Source organism: Microtus oregoni, unplaced genomic scaffold (assembly GCF_018167655.1).
Source record: "Microtus oregoni isolate MIOR12 unplaced genomic scaffold, Mior012 000023F_ref0000262, whole genome shotgun sequence".
Lineage (NCBI taxonomy): Eukaryota > Metazoa > Chordata > Mammalia > Rodentia > Cricetidae > Microtus > Microtus oregoni.
This window is the reverse complement of record NW_024543082.1, coordinates 8,689,386-8,708,932: the sequence shown is the minus strand read 5'-3', so window position 1 is coordinate 8,708,932 and position 19,547 is coordinate 8,689,386. Positions and strand designations below refer to the sequence as shown.

The following is a 19,547-nucleotide window of genomic DNA, read 5'->3' as shown; positions in this document are numbered from 1 at the left end:
CAGAAAGTGGTTTCTCCAGAGGGAAAACAACCAAGTCACAAGGTCATTGCCGTAATCGCTGAAGGCAGATGAGTGTCTGGACTAAGAAGGCTTCCAGTTTTAGACAGAATGTACTGCCCAGAAAAACATAAGTAGTGCGTCACAATATCACAACCAGAAAAGTATGGAGATGCGCTCTAGGTAGGATTTGAAAATACTGAGAGAAGAACTCAATGAAGACAAGTCATTTCAACTCAAATTTTGTCTCCAATTTTTTTCAGATCACGCCTGGTTTTGCTGATAAAGCTTCCTGCTTTCTGGCTTTTAAAGTTTCAGAAAGGAACATAAGGAATGTGGGTATGTCAACTGCTTCACAGGCCTCAAAACCCAGTAGAATTTCAGTTATACTTTGAAGACTGGGCAAGACTTCAGAGGCATCCTACATGCCCATGGTCCTTTAGTCTGGGTTTCTGTTGGACTCCTCACAGTGGTAGTGGGGACTGTCTCTGACTCTTTTGCCTGCTCCTGGGACCTATTTCCTCCTACTGGCCTGCCTCCTCTAGCCTTGATATGAAGGTATAGGCCTAGCCTTATGCATTTTCTTATGCCCAGTTTGGTTGATACCACTGGGAGGCCTGCTCTTTTCTGAAGGGAAACAGAGGAGCCATGGATCTGAGTGAGAGAGGAGATGGGTGAAGATTGGGGGAACGGGAGGGAGGAGAGGCTTTGGTTGTGATGTATTGTATGAGAGAAGATTAAACACAATACAATACAGTATAGTACAATACAGCACAACACAATACAATACAACACAATACAAAAGTACCAAGAGACAGCGGCTCTTGTGACAAGACAGGGATGTGAGAATTGTGAACAGCATCAACTGAGATTACGCCAGGTAGGCACTACAGTATCATCCTCAGCTTCAGACAAACAGGACCAGGGCCTCAAGATGAAACAGCAGGATGTCTCAGCTGCTGCCTGGCAAGAACCAGGTATCCTCCATAGCACAAAGACCATCAGAGCAAAAGAAAGGATCTCAGAATTGTTAGATCCAAAGTAGGCTCTCAAAATGGCAGTGCTGCTGTCAATGTCCCCTGAATAGGCAAACAGAAAACTAAACTCGGCATTTCCTTGGGATCACAAAGCAGGTTTCTATTTACCAGGAAAGCCACTGCCTCCCTTATGCACCCTCAGAGGTCAACTACCTCAGGCAATGGCATCCATCTGTTTCCAGATTAATCCAAACAGCCTACATCAGCTCAAAGATCGTCCCCCACTCACATAAAATCCACGGATCTTCTCACCAGTCGGCTGTTCTCTGTTCTTGGGGTCGGCCCAGAAGTTTGTTTCCCCAAATCAACTTTGCTTTCTACCCACTGAGAGGTCTGGTTCAGTGCTCTCACTATGCCCTGGTAACAACAATTACTCGGTTCAATATTTTTGTAATAACTTAATAACTGATACTTGGTACTTCCTACCTAACTGCTGTCTTAGAGAGTCTGGCTAAGTTGTGTGTGTCTGGGGGAGGGGGGGGAGATTTGGGAGGGAGTTAGTGCTCTAATCTGAAAAAGGTTACTTTTTTACTGTTTCATGCTCAATACCACGCAGCCAAATATGTCTTTCACATAGTGTCCCCAGGAATGGCAGAGGTTCTACTCTGTGATGTCTGTACCATCTACAGTATGTGGCCTTTTGTTTCCCCTTGTTCCAAAAGAGACATGTGTTTCTTCTACTCCTTGTTCATTAGTGAGAACTAGTCCTGTGGCCCTAACCTAACAGCAAAATACCTATGAAGCACATGAAATATGTTGTGACTGCTGGTTCTCTATATTACAGCAAGAAAAATTTCATAATGCAATGGCAGTAATTTTTTTTTAAATGTATACATTTACTGAGGAGAGGGGAAGCAAGCTTGTGCCCTGGGTGCCTGTATGGAGGTGAGAGGGTAACTTGTGGGAATGAGGTCTCTCCTTCCATGTGGATTATAGGGATTGAACTCTGGTCAAGTAAAGGTGGCATGCAGGCACCTTTACTCACTGAGCCATCTTACCATCCCAGTAATGTTAACTTTTTTCAACAAATAGTTTTTTTCATGATAATTATAGAGAAAATATATTTATCTAGCTTTCAGTGTACCTGTAGTCTTACTTCAGCTATATTATGATCTATATAATGAAATTTCATTTGATGCTAAATTCAACACATGAGTTAGCCAGTACTAAAATAACTTCTATTTCAGTACAATTTTAAATTAGTCTGTGAATTGTATATTTGTTTGAATCCCTCTCAATCCAAGGCTTACTGTAACAGCAGCTGCTCTGTTTACCAAGTGTTTGTATATGAACTTTCCAATGAAGAAAACATTTGATCATTGTATATAGACTCACAATTCTCTTTTCCAGCTTCTTACACAAGCAAATTTAGTCCTGAGCAGGATTTAGGAATAGTCACTATCCTAACAGAATCACAGGTTTGGAAAGTGATGGTTTGAATGAAAATGGTCCCCATAGGCTCATAGAGGGTGGCACTATTAGGAGGTGTGGCTTTGTTAGAGAGGTGTGGGATACGTTTTGAATCCCCATTTATTGCACCACTGCTGATGTAATAAGCCAATTAAACCAAATTAATAAATCCAGGTTTAATGAACAGAGAAAAGCACTCCTGGGTGACCCTCAGGAGGGCGAGAGAGGTATCACATGGTAAATATGGCTACCAGATCTTAAGTAGCCTACAGGCGTGCTCTTGAGCAGCCCTAAGGAGGAGCTGACTTTTGGCAGGCTTTTTCGGGGATGGATGCTGCTCAGTGTGCTGAGGGTAGGGTCTGGAATGGGGGGTCCCTGGAGATTCCAAACATCATAATCTTGTTTGAGGAAGCATGTTACTGAGGCAGGCTTTGAGGTTTCAGATGCTCAAGACAGGCCCAGTCGCTCAATCTCTTGCAGCATGAATTCTAGTAGATCTTAATAATAAAAACAGAGTCAAATACAGGGGTAAAGGCTGAAGATCAGAGAAGCAGAGAGTTCTTTTATCTCAGATCGAAGGAGTGATCCTGTCCTCAGACTGTGTTCCCACCAAACCTCAGACTACAACTGCTTCACCAAAACATAGACTGGAATGAGTTCCCATCTCCTCCTGCCTTACATTCCTCTCTCTGCCCAGCCATATTACGCCTGTCTCCACTCTCCTACTGTTGGGATTAAAGGTGTGTGCCACAACCGCTCCCTAGCCTCTAGTGACTTAACTCTGCACTCTGATCTTCAGGCAAACCTTATTTGTTAAAACACAAACAAAAATATCACTACCTTCTGTCTGTCTGCTGCCTATGGATCTAGATATAGAACTCTCCTCTTCTTCAGCAACACCATGCCTGCCTGCATGCTGCCAGGCTTCCTACCATGATGACAATGGACTAAAATCTCAGAAGTGAAAGGCCAGCCCCAATTAAATGTTTTCCTTTGTAATATTTGCCATGGTCATGCAATAGAAGCCTAGCTAAGACAGAAAGAGCAACCTCATGGAACTATGCCAATTAGGTTAGAGACCATAAACAGCAAAGTCACTAATGCCACGGTTCCTCCATGAAACAATGATGATTGTGTCATTTTCACAAAAGACAATGACTAGAAGTCATTCTACACAGGGATACCAGGGAAAACCCAAACTGTGGTTTTTAAACTTCATTATGACCTATTTCCCATGCTATCTCGGGAACTCTGGGTCTTCCAGGTTCCCTTTCCAGGGTCATGGCACCCTCCTTTAAGTCAGACGAACTAAGTTCTCAGCAACTACCAGACTGACTTGGCCCCAACCACAAGGGCCAGCTCACACTATTGGTAAACAGAGCAGAAGTATTATCACAAGGCACCAGGACTGCTGAGCAGGATGCCCGAAAGAACAAATCCCAAATCTTAATTTAGAAGAACTCTTACAAAGTGGAACCTGAAAAACACAGCATAGCTGTCATTGAGAAAATGAAGGGAATTTGGTGGCACTTCCAAATTTTAGACTCTGCCACCTCCTCTTTTGTAAGAACACTTACAGGTGATCTCAGACAGGAGGGAAAGTCACAGAGGGAGTTGCCCAGTCAGTTGCACCAAGAACTTTTAGTAAAGACATTATCAATTGCAGTGAATTTTATCAAGATATAAAACAAAGGTTTGAAGCATTCAGACTTGTATTTGTTTTGCCCATGGTCTGAAATGACCATTGTTTAGGGATGTTTTGTCTGCGTAGAAAATTTCATTTGGTTTTGTTTGAGTTAGTTTCCCTTTTCTTTTCTGACTAACCTTTGCACTTTTATTTTTTCATGTGTTACTGTTTTTTTATATTATTTATTTTTCTACATTCTGTTTATCAGTTTGATAAAAATATTCTAAGGTTTAATTTCAAAGCAAGAGAAAGAGGGCTAGCCTGAGTTCAGTGCAGAAGAGAACATAAAATAGAGATTTGGCATGTGAACCTACCACATTTTATTGAAATCAACAACAAATTTTATCGAAATAAGCAACAAAATCTGTGTCCTTTTAAACAAAACCTTTAGCATGTCTCCTAATTGTTGCACAAGTCTAAAACCTGGCCATTAAATCACACTTAAAAACTGCTGGAGCAGCAGCTATTGGCAAGGACTGGAGGGATGTGCAGGAACCACAATGAATTATTCAGCCTGCCTATGTGGTTCTGCACTCAAACCATGCCCAAAGAATGACAACCATGAGACCACCACCACCAGACTGCAAACATCTGACTTGACTCTTAAATCTTTCGTATCCTGGCTTTGGACTGCGGCTTGGTTTCTCACCATAAAATGAGATAATTTAGTGTCTATGTTACCAGACCCTTGTAAGAACTAGATGAGACAATATATGGGCATATGGGCAGAGTTCAACAGTGTTAAGCACATAGCAAAAAGCAAGCACTCTCTCTATTCTCTTCTTAAAGAATATCCAATAACACATGAATGAAGCAACCAAATCGGGCTTTTACTAGAAGTAGTGACTATAGGAGTTTTCCAACCATCTCTCTGCTGAATCTTGACCCACAGTTAACTTTTGTGGAAACCTCTCAGAAAGCTCAAGAGAAGGGTTACTGGCCTCAGACCTTCTGCCTTTTCATACGTACATCATTGAAAAATACTTGATCACTGATCACATACCTTCTAAAAAAAATTCTCTTATTGACAAAATTATATGGATCCTGTTTGATACACTGAAAAAAAAAATTAAATAGCTGTCAGAGCCCATGTGGGTCCAAACACAGATTCCCTAACCGGGCTGGAACAGAGTCGCGAGGAATAAAACCGACATAGCTTACACGGTCATCATGGAAGGGCCAGATCTCTCTCCAAATATCTCTCATTTATTCTCCAAAACACCTTATATATCATCAATTAAGCGGGAAAACACATTAGTCTGTCTCCTAGACAACCAGGTGCCTGGGCTCAGGTCACGTCCGCATCTAGCAGTCAGGTAGGCCATGAATTAGCATCTCTACAAGACATCCTCCAAATTACAAAGGAAGGAAGCACCAAACATCCTGACCAGTTTCATTCAACACCTCTCCTCAGGAGATCTACATTTCTAACAAGTACATCCTTACTATTGTTAGGCAGAGACAGCTTGTCTACAGAGCTACGTGATCAGCTCAGACTGGGCCTATGGCTTTTGTGCCATACAGAAATATGGGCCTACAATCCACTCTCTCTTATTAACTTTAATAACTCCTGTGCTTCTGCAACAGGACAGATGAGTCGCGCCTGGTTTGGGCAAAGTCCTCTTCATTTACCCAAATTTTCCCGTCATTGGAACAGGCATCATTTATGCAAGCCCCTGTCTTAGGCATCTGGGAAGAAGAAGCTTCAAACCCGCCATTGACTGCCGACCTCTGTAAAGAGAAGAGATTAGTGAAGAGAAATATACTTTTTAGGCCCTGTATATAAGCCATCTTTTGTCAGGATGTATCATAATGTTTTATGAATAATTATACTCCCAATGACTATATTCTCCTATCTGAAAGGAGAGTAGAATCACCTGAGTTGAAAATGTTTCTTTCGCTGGTACAGAACATCATTTAAAGTTTACTTTTTTATCATACGTATCAGCTCTCAACATTTATTGTCACAACCTCTCTTTTAGCCAACTGTCAATCGCAGCAATTTACAATCATGATTTTTTTACATTATCAGTCAATACCAATCTTTAAATTTTTAATACCATAATTTTATATTTAGCCGGTCAAAACCAGCTCTCCCAATTTTTATAATTTTAGGTTTAGCCGGTCAAAACCAGCTTTCCCAAATATTGATAATTTTATATTTAGCCAGTCAATACCAGCTCTCCAAATTATTTATAATTTTATGTTTAGCCGGTCAGTACCAGCTTTTTAATTATTTATAATTTTATATTTAGTCAGTCAGTACCAGCTCTCCAATTATTTATAATTTTTTTACCATAAATTTATATTTCTTTTGGTCATTACCAATATATTTAGCACCATTGGTCATTACCAGATTTTTTTCATCACCTTATATGTAACTGTAAATATCAGGGCCTACAAACAGCTGATCATGGAGTTGAGTGCCTATAATCTTAGAACTCAAGAGTTGGATGTAAGAAAATTGTTAAGTCCAAGGTCATCTTGGGCTACACGGCAAAACCCTGCCCCCATAGGTAGGCATGTAGATAGATAAATAGATAGATAGATAGATAGATAGATAGATAGATAGATAGATAGATGATAGATAATCAATAGGTAGATAGATAATGGATAGACACACACACACACACACACACACACAAAGTGTATTGATCTGTTTGATCCTTTTTTTGGTGTATAAAAGAAGACTCTCTGTGATGTACTCTTTTACTGACTAAGTCACCAAGTCACTCTGTCCTTTCCCGGCACCAGTGCAGAACAATCCTGTGGAATATATACTGTCAGTTCTTCATGCACCACATATTCTGTAATGACTCCATGTTTCGGTACTGTACCTAGTGATGTTAGGCAGACTTTACAGCCTAATAAAGATATTTATAACTTAACATGTTCACATTTTACAATTCAGGCAAATAATCTGAATAAAGTTCTTTAAAATAGGAATCCCCCAGCCTCAATAAGTTTCTACATCTAAATTCACTCCCTGCCCCTCCGCTCCCTGCCCCTGCCCTGTGTCTAGGCTGCATAGCATTGCTAGAGAATCCTTCACATACACAGATTCAAAAGCACCCTGGATTGAGAGAGAAAAGGGCATGAATATATAAAAAGAGACACAGCCTACAACTCAAACAGTGGTGACTAATATATGTACTAAAGATAAAACCAAGGTAAAAATTAACTGTTAAAAGAACTTTTTTTAAATCCTTTGTTTTATCTGGCTTTCGATTGCTATACTGGAAGGTTAATTCCCACGGACATCAAACACAGCAGACCCACACACCCTAGAAAATGCTTATGAAGACATTTATTTTTGGTTTGCTAACACCGTATGGAAACACCAAAAGAAGAAGCAGGACAGAGTGTGAGAGTTCCGGATCTCTTCTTGACACTGTTACTGCTGTTGTCTCTGGCTGCTTCTGGCTGCTGTCCTTTCCTTTACATTGACTGATTCTTTTAACCTGTCTGGGAAGTTCTGTAGAATCATTCTTGTCCCTAACCTAGTGCTCAGGAAAGCAGAAAGAACATGGGAGACGTTAAGGGTTTGCAGACATTAAGTGAAGAACACATTTAATAGTGACATTGTTGGGGTGTACTAAAGACTTATTAGAGAGAAAGATAGGTCCTTGGACTCCTAAGAGATGTGAGGCTTGTAGACACACATTCAACACTGCAGCCTCTGGTATGCAGTCCACTGTGGACAAGAACATCTGCATCCCTGACCGTCTATTAGACGAATCCGCCTACCCTTGAACAGACAGCAAGCCAAAGCCTCGTGTGCTGTCTACACTGACTCTGTACTTAGAGGGCAGCATTATTTCACCTCCTCCCAGCAACTCCTTCCTCTACCAACTCTCAGCAGAGCCTGGGCTTTAAGGTGCCCCTCTCTAGCTTCTGATATCTTCATTACTGCCTTGCCCTACCAACGTCTAGGCCTTGTCATAGCCCTTGACATAGTCCATACCCCTCTAGCCTTTGCCTTAAAGTCTGCTTCCAACCCACTGTGCAGAAAGGTTTGATTAGTTTCAGTATCCACATGGTTGGTATTTTGCCCACACTCAACCTTCTAAAATCATTCAGCAGCCTGTGTTGCTCCCCATCCAGTACTGGCCCTGCTAATGGCAGAGTTACTGCTTCAGTTATTAGTCAAAATCCCTTCCGGACTCCTTCCAGGATATTTGCCTTGGCAAGACCCAGTTCTGGCAAATATTTTCTCTGTCTGTGTGTTCTTGAGCTCACTTCACTTATTTCTAGTCTAGGCTCTTACTACTATTGACAAATTTCTAGCTCATCTCTAAATTAGCCCCTATGATTTTTGCATGGGGGTATTATCAATAACCCCAATATTTTTTCTGTGGTAGTTTGAATGTAATTGGCTGCCATAATCTCATAGGAAGTGGCACTATTAGAAGGTGTGATTTTGTTGGAATGTGTGTGACCTTGTTGAAGAAAGTATCACTGTAGGGATGGGCTTTGAAGCTTTCTAAGCTCAGGATACCGCCCAGTAACTCAGTTGCTTGCAATATGTAAGACTCCCAACTGGACTGACCTCCCAAAGTCCAGTTAAAGAGTGGGAGGAATGAGAATATGAGCAAAGAGGTTAAGACCATGATGGGTACACCCACTGAAACAGTCTACCTGAGCTAATGGGAGCTCACCAACACCAGCCGGACTGAGAAGGAACCAGCATAGGACCAAACTAGTCCCTCAGAATGTGCTTGGCAGTGGCATGGCTGGGCCAGACTGTGGGGCCACTGGCAGTGACACCAGGATTTATCCCCACTGCTTTTACTGGTTTTTGGGGAACCTGTTCTCTTTGGATGGATACTTTGCTCAGCCTAGATATAGTGGGTAGGGCTTTAGACTTTCCCCAAAGCAATTTGCCTTACCTTCTCTGAGGAATAAATGGGGGGGGGGGTTAAGTGAAGGGAATAGGAGAAGGAAAAGGAGTGGGAACTTGGATTGGTATGTATAATGAAAAAAGATAGTTTGTTTTCTTTTTTTTAAAAAAAAAAAGTAGTACAAAAACACACATCTCTGCAATATGCAGACTTAGAAGCCTTCAAGGAGATCCAAGAGTGATGTAGCAGGCCCATAAGGTAGTTCTAATCTTAGTCTACTTTTTTTTTTTTTGGAAACATTTATACTTATTTTCATGGTAAATGCACCAGTTTAAATTAAAAAAAAATACTCTCAGCTATTCCACCAACACCATATCTACCTGTATGCAATCATACTCCTTGCCATGATGATAGTGGACTGAACTTCTGAAATTTTAAGGTGCCACCTCAATTCAAAGTTTTCCTTTATAAGAGTTGCCATGGTCATGGTATCTCTTCATAGCAACAAAAACCTAAGGCAGAATTTTGTACCAAGTACTGGGAGTATTGCTGTGATAGGCCTGACCAAGTTTTGTTGGGAGTAATATGGATTTGGGGAGTTTGTGTTAGGAAAGCAGTGGAGTGTTTTAAACACTGCTTAATGGGCCATGCTAGGAAGAGCATGGAAGATAGTGAGTGTGATTTGATGAACTGGGGGGGGGGGAGTCAAGAGGTTTCAGAGAAGAATATTAGTTAGTATGTTGCCTAGAGAATAGTCTTATGATATTTTGGTAAAGAAAGTGGGTGCCCTTTGCCCTTCCCCAAAGAGTCTGCCTGAGGCTAAAGAATTGTGAATTAATTCCACTGACAGAGGAAATCTAAAAACAGAAATTATAATGAAAAGGACCAAGCTTAGCAGGGTAAATTACAAAAAGCACATTTGGAGGAGAAAAGAAGCACCAGAAATGGAGCAAAGTCTTGTTTTCCAAAGCAATAAACAGATTAAGAAATGGAATAAAGGGAGTGGTGACCTCTGGGCAAGATCCCACCAGCTGAGTTTTCAATTTGTGAAAAGGAACTAAAGAAAAGCTTAGAACTGGGTATGGTAAAAATACACCTATAATTCCAGCACTGGGAAGGCAGATCTCTAAGTTTGAGGCCAGCCTCGTATACAGAACAAGTTTCAGGACCTCCAAGCTTAGACAATGAAGGACAGAAAGGTTGTGAAGATGTAATTGAATGAGGGGCCATGTTCCAGCCCCAATAAGCAGCAGAATTTCGCAGCTTTGTCCATGTGGTTCTGGCTTTAGAAATAAGAATAGAAGAAATGGGTTATGGAATTTGCCTCCATGCCTAAAGAAAGTCCCTGAGGCCAGGCATGTGACAGGGGTATCCATGAATGAAGGCCTAGTAGAGAAGTCATTGCACAAAACCGTGAAGTTGAAGCCTGGCTTGCCTTGGAGAACACAAAATGTTAGGGATACCAGAGTCATGGGCTACCTGCCAAGAAGATCTGCTAACAGGGAGTAAAACCAACAGAGCTGAACAGAGTCGGATATCTGAAGAATGGTTTGACATCAGACATGAAGATGTAGAGTTTGGAGTTTGACCGGGTGGTTTTTGGTCTTACTTTGATCCAATATTTCCTCTCTATGCTCTATTCCATGTGTTTTGGCATTATATGTTGGAAGTATGTGATCTTCTTTTTTATTTTGATTGTTACAGGTGATTATAGTTAAGAGACTTTATGAATATCAGATGAGACTTTGAACTTTGAACTATAAAATATTGTTGAGATTGTGAAAGACTATGGAAACTGTTGAGGTTGGATTAAATGCATTTTGCATTATGATATTGTTACAAGCTTATGGGGGCCAGAAAGTGGAGTGTTAATTTGCTCCCATAATCTCTTAGGGAGTGGCACTGTTAGAAGTTGTGGCTTTGTTGGAGTAGTATAGCCTTGTTGGAGGAAGTGTGTCATTGTGGGGATGGGCTTTGAGGTTTCCTATGCTCAGGATACTGCCCAGTGTTTCAAAAAAAAAAAAAAAAGCCCATTTGACTTCTTTTTGCCTGTAAGATGTAGTACTCTCAGCTACTCCTCCAGCACCCCATCTGTGTGCATGCTGCCATGCTCCCCACCATAGTGACAGTGGATTGAACTTCTGAAACTATAAGCTGCCACCCCAATTCAATGTTTTCCTTTATAAGAGCTGCTTTGCCTTTAGTGTCTCTTCACACAAATAGAAACCCTAACTGAAACCTTGTACCCTTTCTTCATTTTCTTTCATTTCTATTTTCCTACATTATGTGAATTTGATAACCTTTTCTTCTCTGTACTTTGACATTGCACCATATATATTCCATCTGCTAATATACTCTTGTTTCAGTGGAGACTATGTCTGCTCTGCAGTCTATATATGTCTGTTCCCCTTCACAACTCCTCTTATAATGTGTTCCATTAATCATCACACTCATCTATTCCTCTCTGAGATTGTTTCCTACCCTACAATCACATCCAAGTCTCCTACACTCCCATACATTTCCTTCAACCATTGCTTCTCTGCTCAGCACTTTTTCCATATCTTTTGCATTCATTGAACTTCTTAAAAGCATCTATATTTGATATATCACTTTAACTGTCATTTTTTTCTCACTTATCTATCTGGCATCCCACATGCTTGTGGGACAATGGTCTGTATTCTGTCAAATATATTTTAAGTAAACACTGATTCACCAGTGGCCAGACAGGAAGTAGAGGCAGGGTGACAAGAACAGGAGAATTCTGGGAAGAAGGAAGTCATAGTCAGCAGTCCTGTCCCAGCCACAGAAGAAGCAAGATGTGACTGCCCCACTGAATAAGGTACCGAACCAAGTGGCTAACACAGATAAGAATAATGGGCTAATATAAGTTATAAGAGTTAATAAGAAGCCTGAGCTAATGGGCCAATCAGTTTATGATTAACATAGACCTCTGTGTGATTTCTTTGGGACCTAACGACTGCAGGAACTGAGCAGAAAACCTCAGACAACACATGTCAGTTCCTCCAAGATTATCAATGACAAATTAGTCACAAATTCTTTCATTAGTAATTGTATTCTAAGACGGCATTGAGAAATATGTGGGAAATTCCAATAGTATATATAACATTAAATCTTAAAGCAACAGAATTATAAACGACTTTGATCCCAGTGTATTCTAAAGTGTTGATATACATACATGAGTAGAGGGGAAAACATCACCAAATGTTAACAGTCATTAAGTTAATGGTTATTAGTTAAGGGAATTAAAAATATGTTTTTTGTGGGACTGAAGAGATGGCTCAGCAGTTAGGAATACTGACTGCACTTTGGAAATCACTATGGCAGTTTCTCCAAAAATTGGGAATGAATCTACCACAAGACCCAGCTATACTACTCTCAGACATATACCCAAAAGACGACCGACCATTCATACCACAAGGATACTTGCTCAACTATATTCATAGCAGCTTTATTTGTAATAGCCAGAACCTGGAAACAACCTAGATGCCCCTCAACTGAGGAATGGATAAGAAAATATGGTATGCTTACACAATGGAGTATTACTCACCTATTAAAAACTATGACATCAGGAAATTTGAAGGCAAATGAATGAAACTAGAAAAAAAAAATCCTGAGTGAGGTAACCTAGACCAAGAAAGACAAATATGAGATGTACTCACTCATAAGTGGATATTAGCTGTAAAATAAAAGAAATATGCTACAATTCACAGTCTCAGAGAAGCTAGATAAAAAGAGGACCCAAGTAGGGGTGTGTGGATCTCCCTAGGAAGGGGACATAGAGTAGATTTTTAAGGTGGACTGGGGGTGGCTGGGCATGGGAACTTGAGTGAAGGGAGAGAGTACTGAAAGAGATGACTGGATAGGGGAAATTTGGGGGCTCAGGGAGAAACCAGATAAAAGGAAAACTCCCATGAGTCCACAAGCATGACTCCAGCTAAGACATCTAGCAATAGTGGATACATAGCCTGAACTGACCATCCCGAGTGATCAGATCAGTTGACTATCCCAATTGTCAGAGAGCCTTCATCCAGTAACTAATAGAAACAGATACAGAGACCCAAGGGAAACATTAGGCCAAGCTCAGGGAATCCTGATAAAGAGAGGGAGGGAGGATTGTAGAAGCCAGAAGGGCCAAGGACATAACAAGGAAACTCACAGAAACAAATAACCTGACTCATAGGAACCCACAGAGTCTGATCCAACAACCAGGGAACACGCATTTAAGCCCTCTACATAGATGTGACAGTTGTGTAGCTTGGTCTATTTGTGGGACTCTTAACAATGGGAGCAAAGGCTGTCTCTCATGCTTTGGCTGGCTCTTGAGAACCTTTTGCTCCTACTGGATTGCCTTGCCCAGCCTAAATACAAGGCAAGGTGCCTAGTCTTATGGCAACTTGATATGCCAGGCTCTGCTGATACCCATTGGAGGCCTGCCCCTTTCTGAATAAAAACAGAGGATGGGGGGAGGTGGGGGAGGGGATGGGAGGACAGGAAGCAGGCAAAACTGTAGTCGGGATGCAAAATAAATAAATTAAAAATAAAATAGTACTGTCTGCTCTTCAAGAAGTCCTGAGTTCAATCTCCAGCAACCACATGATGGCTCACAACCATCTATAGTGCAACATGATGCCTTCTTCTGACATAAAAGCAAACATGCAGATAGAGCTCTCATTTATATACAAAATAAATCTTTAAAAATTATGTTTTCGTGGTTACCCACTCTTAAATGACTTTCATAATCACAAGGGTGAAAATGGTTTAAAGATTTTCTCCTTGTTTCTGTTTCTGAAGTCTCCCTGCCTTGAGTCTGTGGATTTTTAGTTCCCAAAATTCTTCCCAGGACCAGCTCCAGAGGTGTATAGCCTATGCATCCACTAAAAGTTTAACAAAAGGCTCCACATTTTCATCTTGCCGTCAAACCAGATAATTATGTATCTGGTTCCGATACTTGCCTTCTCCCTAATGGTGTCAGCCGCTTCTTCTCCCCCTCACACCTCCTTTCCTGTCCATCATACCACTTGCCATACCCAGGAGTTCATTATAGCAGCCACTGTCACCCTCTTATCTCTTTTTGCTGTCGTCATTCTTAGCCATGGCTTCATCAAACACCCTCTTTTACCAAAATACCTAGCGTCAAGCCTGTGTTTGCACCCATGATCTGGATATTCCCACAGGGATTTGTCAATAAACACCTCCCAATTAGCATTTCCAAGAAGAAATTCTTTGTCTGCTCGCGTGGTCTCCTGTGTCTTTCTCTCCTTCAACTTTATATTGGAGATTCACAGGTGCATACATGCAGCTATAAAGCATCTATAGTCACTGCTCTGCAGTTTCTGTTATGTGAGTACATATTTCTTCATTTTACTTGAGATAAATCATTGAGTCGCTCTGTAGGAATAACTGCTTGCTATATTAGCATACACTAAAATATATTAGAGTTAGAATACATATGCAAGAAGTCTTTCCTTGCACTATAGAACAAAAAGTAAGCTTTGTCATAGACAGGACTTATAAAACTTTTTCCACTCATGATCCTTTTTCACCCAAGAAATTTTATGATACCCCAGGCATTTAGTTGTATAATGTGTGTGTGTCAAACATTTACTAATCATAAATCATAAAGAAATTTATTTTAAAACAATTTTGTTTACATGTGATTCTATTATTTCTTACAAGTAAAATAGATGTGCTGTTTGTTGTTAAACAAAGAATTTAATTTTGGCTGAAAACATGTGACTGCAGAAGATGGAACATCTTCATGCTTCTCAGAGTTAATCAGAATTTGACTTTATAATCATTAATTCTGAGAATGTCGTCTTACATAATTGCGCAGTACAAATCGGCAGGAGTACGTAGAAATCTATTTCAGAAATTATTGGAAATCCTGTTCTTATCTTGAACCGAAATTGATTTAATGATTTTTACAAAAGTGAAGTCAGCATCTCAAGCAGCAATTTTAAAAATCTGCCATTTGACTCAGTGCCTAGATATTCTATCCTGATCTTTACATGCTGAGAAAAGATAGTAGCAAGCTATTAAAAGGCTTTCTTTTCTATAATTAAATGATAATATTTTACATGAGCAAATAACTTTGCATGTAGAATAAAAACATTGGAGTTCATCATGCGTATTAGTTTCAAATTCAAGTCAAGGGCTCTGGGGAGCATTTCCTGGCATCTGTTCTAGTTTCACTTGTGGCCTCATGATAAAATGTTCTAATCAAAAAAGCCTGTGGGAAAATGGCTCATTTCAGCTCATAATTCCAAGTGTAATCCATCATTTCGGGGAAATCAGGGCAGGAACCTGAACAGTCAAGAGCAGGGTGAGAATAAAGGTGCGTGTTCTCGGTGCTCAATTAACTTCCCTACTCTTTGTTCAGCGCCCAACTCAAGGAACTCAACTTCTGTCCACTTCCAGGCTGCATTTTCTCACATCAATTAAGGCAGTCTTGATGATCTCTCACAGATATGCCCACAGGCCAACAGTTCTTCAGTGAGACCCTTCCCTGGTGATTCTAGATCAGCAGCTCTCTCTCTCTCTCTCTCTCTCTCTCTCTCTCTCTCTCTCTCTCTTTGTGAGGGAATTTTCAAGACAGGGTTCTCTGTAGCTCTGGAGCCTATCCTGGAACCCACTCTGTAGACCGGGAGGCTGGCCTCGAACTCACAGAGATCCTCCTGTCTCTGCCTCCTAAGTGCTAGGATTAAAGGGCTGTGCCACCACCACCCAGCTAGATCAGTGGTTCTCAGCCTGTAGGTCATGACTCCTTCGGCGATCAAATGACCCATTCATAAGAGCCACTTAAGACCATTAGAAAACATAGATATTTACATTATGATTCACAACAATAGCAAAATTACAGTTATAAAGTAGCAACGAAAATAATTTTGTGGCTGGGGTCACCATAACACGAGGAACTGTGTTAAAGGGTCGCAGCAATTGTGTTAAGCTGACACTTAAACATACCACAGCATTGTGTGGTATGGTAGCATGCACAGGGCCAAGTGTCTTTAAAATCATAGATGTAAAGAAATTGTACAACAATATGTGGACAGGCACTATAAGAAACATTTTGGATTCATTAGTTGCTTTATTGTGAATTAATTTTCCATCGTTATGAATTCACAAATATTTTACTGTTTTTGTGACCCCTCTCACTCAACTACTCAATCTCTTTTGGGGTCACGACCCACAGTTTAAGAGGCTGTGTTTTAGGGTACACACGGATTCACTTTAGTAGGAAATAATGCCAAGTCAGTTCCCAAATGGTTGCATCAGTTTATCCTCCCATCCATATTGCATAGAATCCTGTTGCTCAATGTCCTTACCAATGCATGATGCGGCCAGATCGGCATCTCTGGTGATACCATGGTATTTCACTCTGAATTTGATATGCTTTTCTTTGATTATTAAGAATTATTGGCACATATCTATAACTGTGTAATCTTTATAATCTTTTTAAATCAGAAATTATTTTGATATTAACTTCTATGTCCCAGGCATCTATTGTCAGGATAACAATGTTTTCAGTCAGCTCTGAAGATCAGTAAAAAAAAAAAAAAAAAAAAAAAAAACACTTTCCTTCCCGCAGTTAGATGACAAACTTGACCAAGTCTACACATACTTTGGAATATTCCCCAAAATTATAATGTTTTGTAACCCTAGCCCAGTATGAAACCAATGACAGCTGACGAAACTCATCATGACCTATGATGCACCAAGCAGAGTTATTCAGTTATTAGCTCAGAGTCAGACTAACTTCTGAGCATGTGTACTGTGGAATAAAGAATGTTCTTCCCACACAGTGAAATCTAACTCCCCCACACAAGAACAAGATGTACAGCTGGGTGATATTGGAGCACATTGTTAATCCCAGTGAGTTCAAGGCCAGCCTAGTCTACAGAGTGAGTTTCAGGAAAGTCATAGCTACAAAAAAAAAAAAAAAAAAAAAAAAAAAAAAAAAACATGTCTCAAAAAAAAAAGGAAGGAAAGAAGGAAAAAAGGAGAACAAGATGTACAGAGAAAATACAGATCTATTGTTTGGTGAAGAGTCTCCTATACTTAGGAAGAGATTTGTAGAAACCACGGGAACTAAAAATGACCTGCCCCGCCCAACCCAGCAGTGTCACCTCTTAGACACTTCCCACTTCAGTCTCTGGAGTTCCCCAGATATGCTGTCCAGAAGTCACTGCTTCCTGTCTATCATTACCTAAGTGTTTCACACCAGAGAAGACTGTATCTCAAGGCAAGGAATCTCCAAAGCTGATTTGACATTAGCTAATTATATGTAGACATCATCATAAAGTTCACGTTCCTGTATCCAAGAGACAAAGATGGTGAATAATTCAGTTCAATCTGATAGATATTTGTTAAGCAACTGTTGTTACTAAGGGTTTGTTAGCATGTCTTAGCAATCAGTAAACAAACTATAGATTGAGACTGAGAAAAAGGGTCACAGTTTCTACTCTAAAATACAAAGAACACTGTCAAGTCACGCCTTTATTACATCATATATTTTCATAGTGTATTTATATAAAATGCTATGTTCAACATCTAGCCCTCAGTTTTCTTCTCTTATGTACGTTAAGAAAATTCAAAAACTTCTCCTCAGAACTATCAAATGCCAGGTAGAATTTGAGTACTTACTAAATGCAAGAATTATCGTATATGTCATATGCACAGTAGCTTACTTAAGATTTGTAACCACCCTTTCAAGCATATATTCTTTGTTGTTGTTTTAGCTATAATTCCCATTCAATAATGCACATATTTCAAGGGTGCAATTTAGAATATTTTTTTTTGCCAAAAACCAGATTTGGTTTAATATTGCAACAATAGAAAACAAACCCAGGCACTACACACTAACAAACATACTACAACCCAGGAAAGGGGACATGCAGAGGCTAGAGTCATAAGCTAAATCTTTACAGGGGACCACAGAACTGCCTATGACCCCATTGTGGCGGTGGCAGTACAAGCAAGTACTACATCTGGAGATGCCAGTTCCCACCCCAGCAAAACCTTATTTTCACACAATAGTAAAAGGCATAGTCACTTAAGAGTATGCAGTCCTCACAAGGAAAAGGTGGACCTGCTGCGTTTTGGTGGCTTCACTGGCTCTTTTTCCAAGCTGCTAGTATAGTACTACAGCAACAAATAACAAACAAGGCCTTATGGCTTCTGGCTGATCCGGGCACCTTCAAGGGCACAGGTGTGAATTCCCATCAGTCTCAGTCTTGGCTGCAGTTCCGTATCTCACTCCAAGGAGTAGGTAATGACAGCAGCTACTCACACCTGAGATTCCCTTTATCCTTGGAGGCTCTTATTGAGGATCCTGTTCTTGTGAACACACATGGGGCACAGCATGTTATCCTCCAGGTGTGGGGGAGGAAAGGTACAGGCTGGCAGCAGGAAGAGGGCAATCACTTTCCCCTTCTTCTCAGGTACCCAGGCTTGTCCAGCGTGGAACTGAAGCCGAATCCAACCTCTTGAGTCTGCTGGAAGGCTTCTCCCATGGACCACACACCACAGATCCCCGTTTGTCTGGGTGTTGTAATGGACTGCAGAGCCTCGTTCTTCTTAGCATTGGCTGCAATCCTCGACCAAGAGGCCAACACTGCCTCAGAGGCGGTTGTGGTCACAACCGTTGTGCTGACCTCTTCATAGAGGACAGGAGGTTCAGTAAGGGCGGGCATCTGCTCCTCTGGTACAGGGACCACTTCAAGAGGCACTATCACCAGAGGACAAGATTCTTGTCCCTCCTCCGTCTCCGTCTTAAATTTTTTCCGAAGCATCTTCACCCTGGCCTCTCTCGGTGTGTCAGGAATGTTCTCTAATTTAGTCATTTGTTTGGGGTAAGAACTTGCAAGGAGTCGTTTGTAAGTCTCTAATTTCTGGCCTTTGCTGCTCAGCTTCTGCTTCTTGCACCATTCCCGCAAAATGTCTCAGTGAATCAGGTTCACTGGGGGCAGATAATCCGGTAGAGAAGGAATTGGTATTTTCCTAGGAGTGGGTTTTGTAGTCTCAGCATCTCCTGCTTTCTTGTTTGATTTACAATCGTCCTCTTTTGCTGTCTTGTTTGCTCTTTTTTTCTTTGCAGGGGGCTTTGCAAAGGATGTGCTCAGTTGACTAGACATCAGGCAATCCACTTCTCTTGGCTCTCCTGTGCTGCTCAACTCCTTGTTTCCAGCATCCTCCATCTTCGAATTAGATGAAACCGCCGAAAGAAAATTCTTCCACCTTCCAAAGGACCTCTGGCCTCAGGCAGCTTTTAGAAATCTCCTCTAGAATATTTTTATGATGTTTATGCATTTAAAGTGATGGCCCTTATTGGTATAATAAGCACATCACCATGACTACATGTTTCCTCTTGAATTTTTATGATGCCATCCTCCTGACGCCAACGTGGACAACTACATTCACAGAAGTGATTCTAGACACCAAAGAACAGAGTTAAGCCTGGCTTCTTGGTAGCAGCATTTTCTCAGGTGGGCTCTGTTTGCTGGAGGCATGGGCATCTTATTTAAGAGAGGCCTCCTGACTCAGCTTTAGCTGCAA

At 40.8% G+C, this 19,547-nt stretch overlaps 1 pseudogene; it reads right to left on the bottom strand.

Moving 5' to 3' along the window:
- Window positions 1-18,296: 18,296 nt before the first annotated feature.
- Window positions 18,297-19,189, bottom strand: LOC121461660 (annotated as a pseudogene).
- Between the last annotated feature and the right edge of the window lie 358 nt (window positions 19,190-19,547).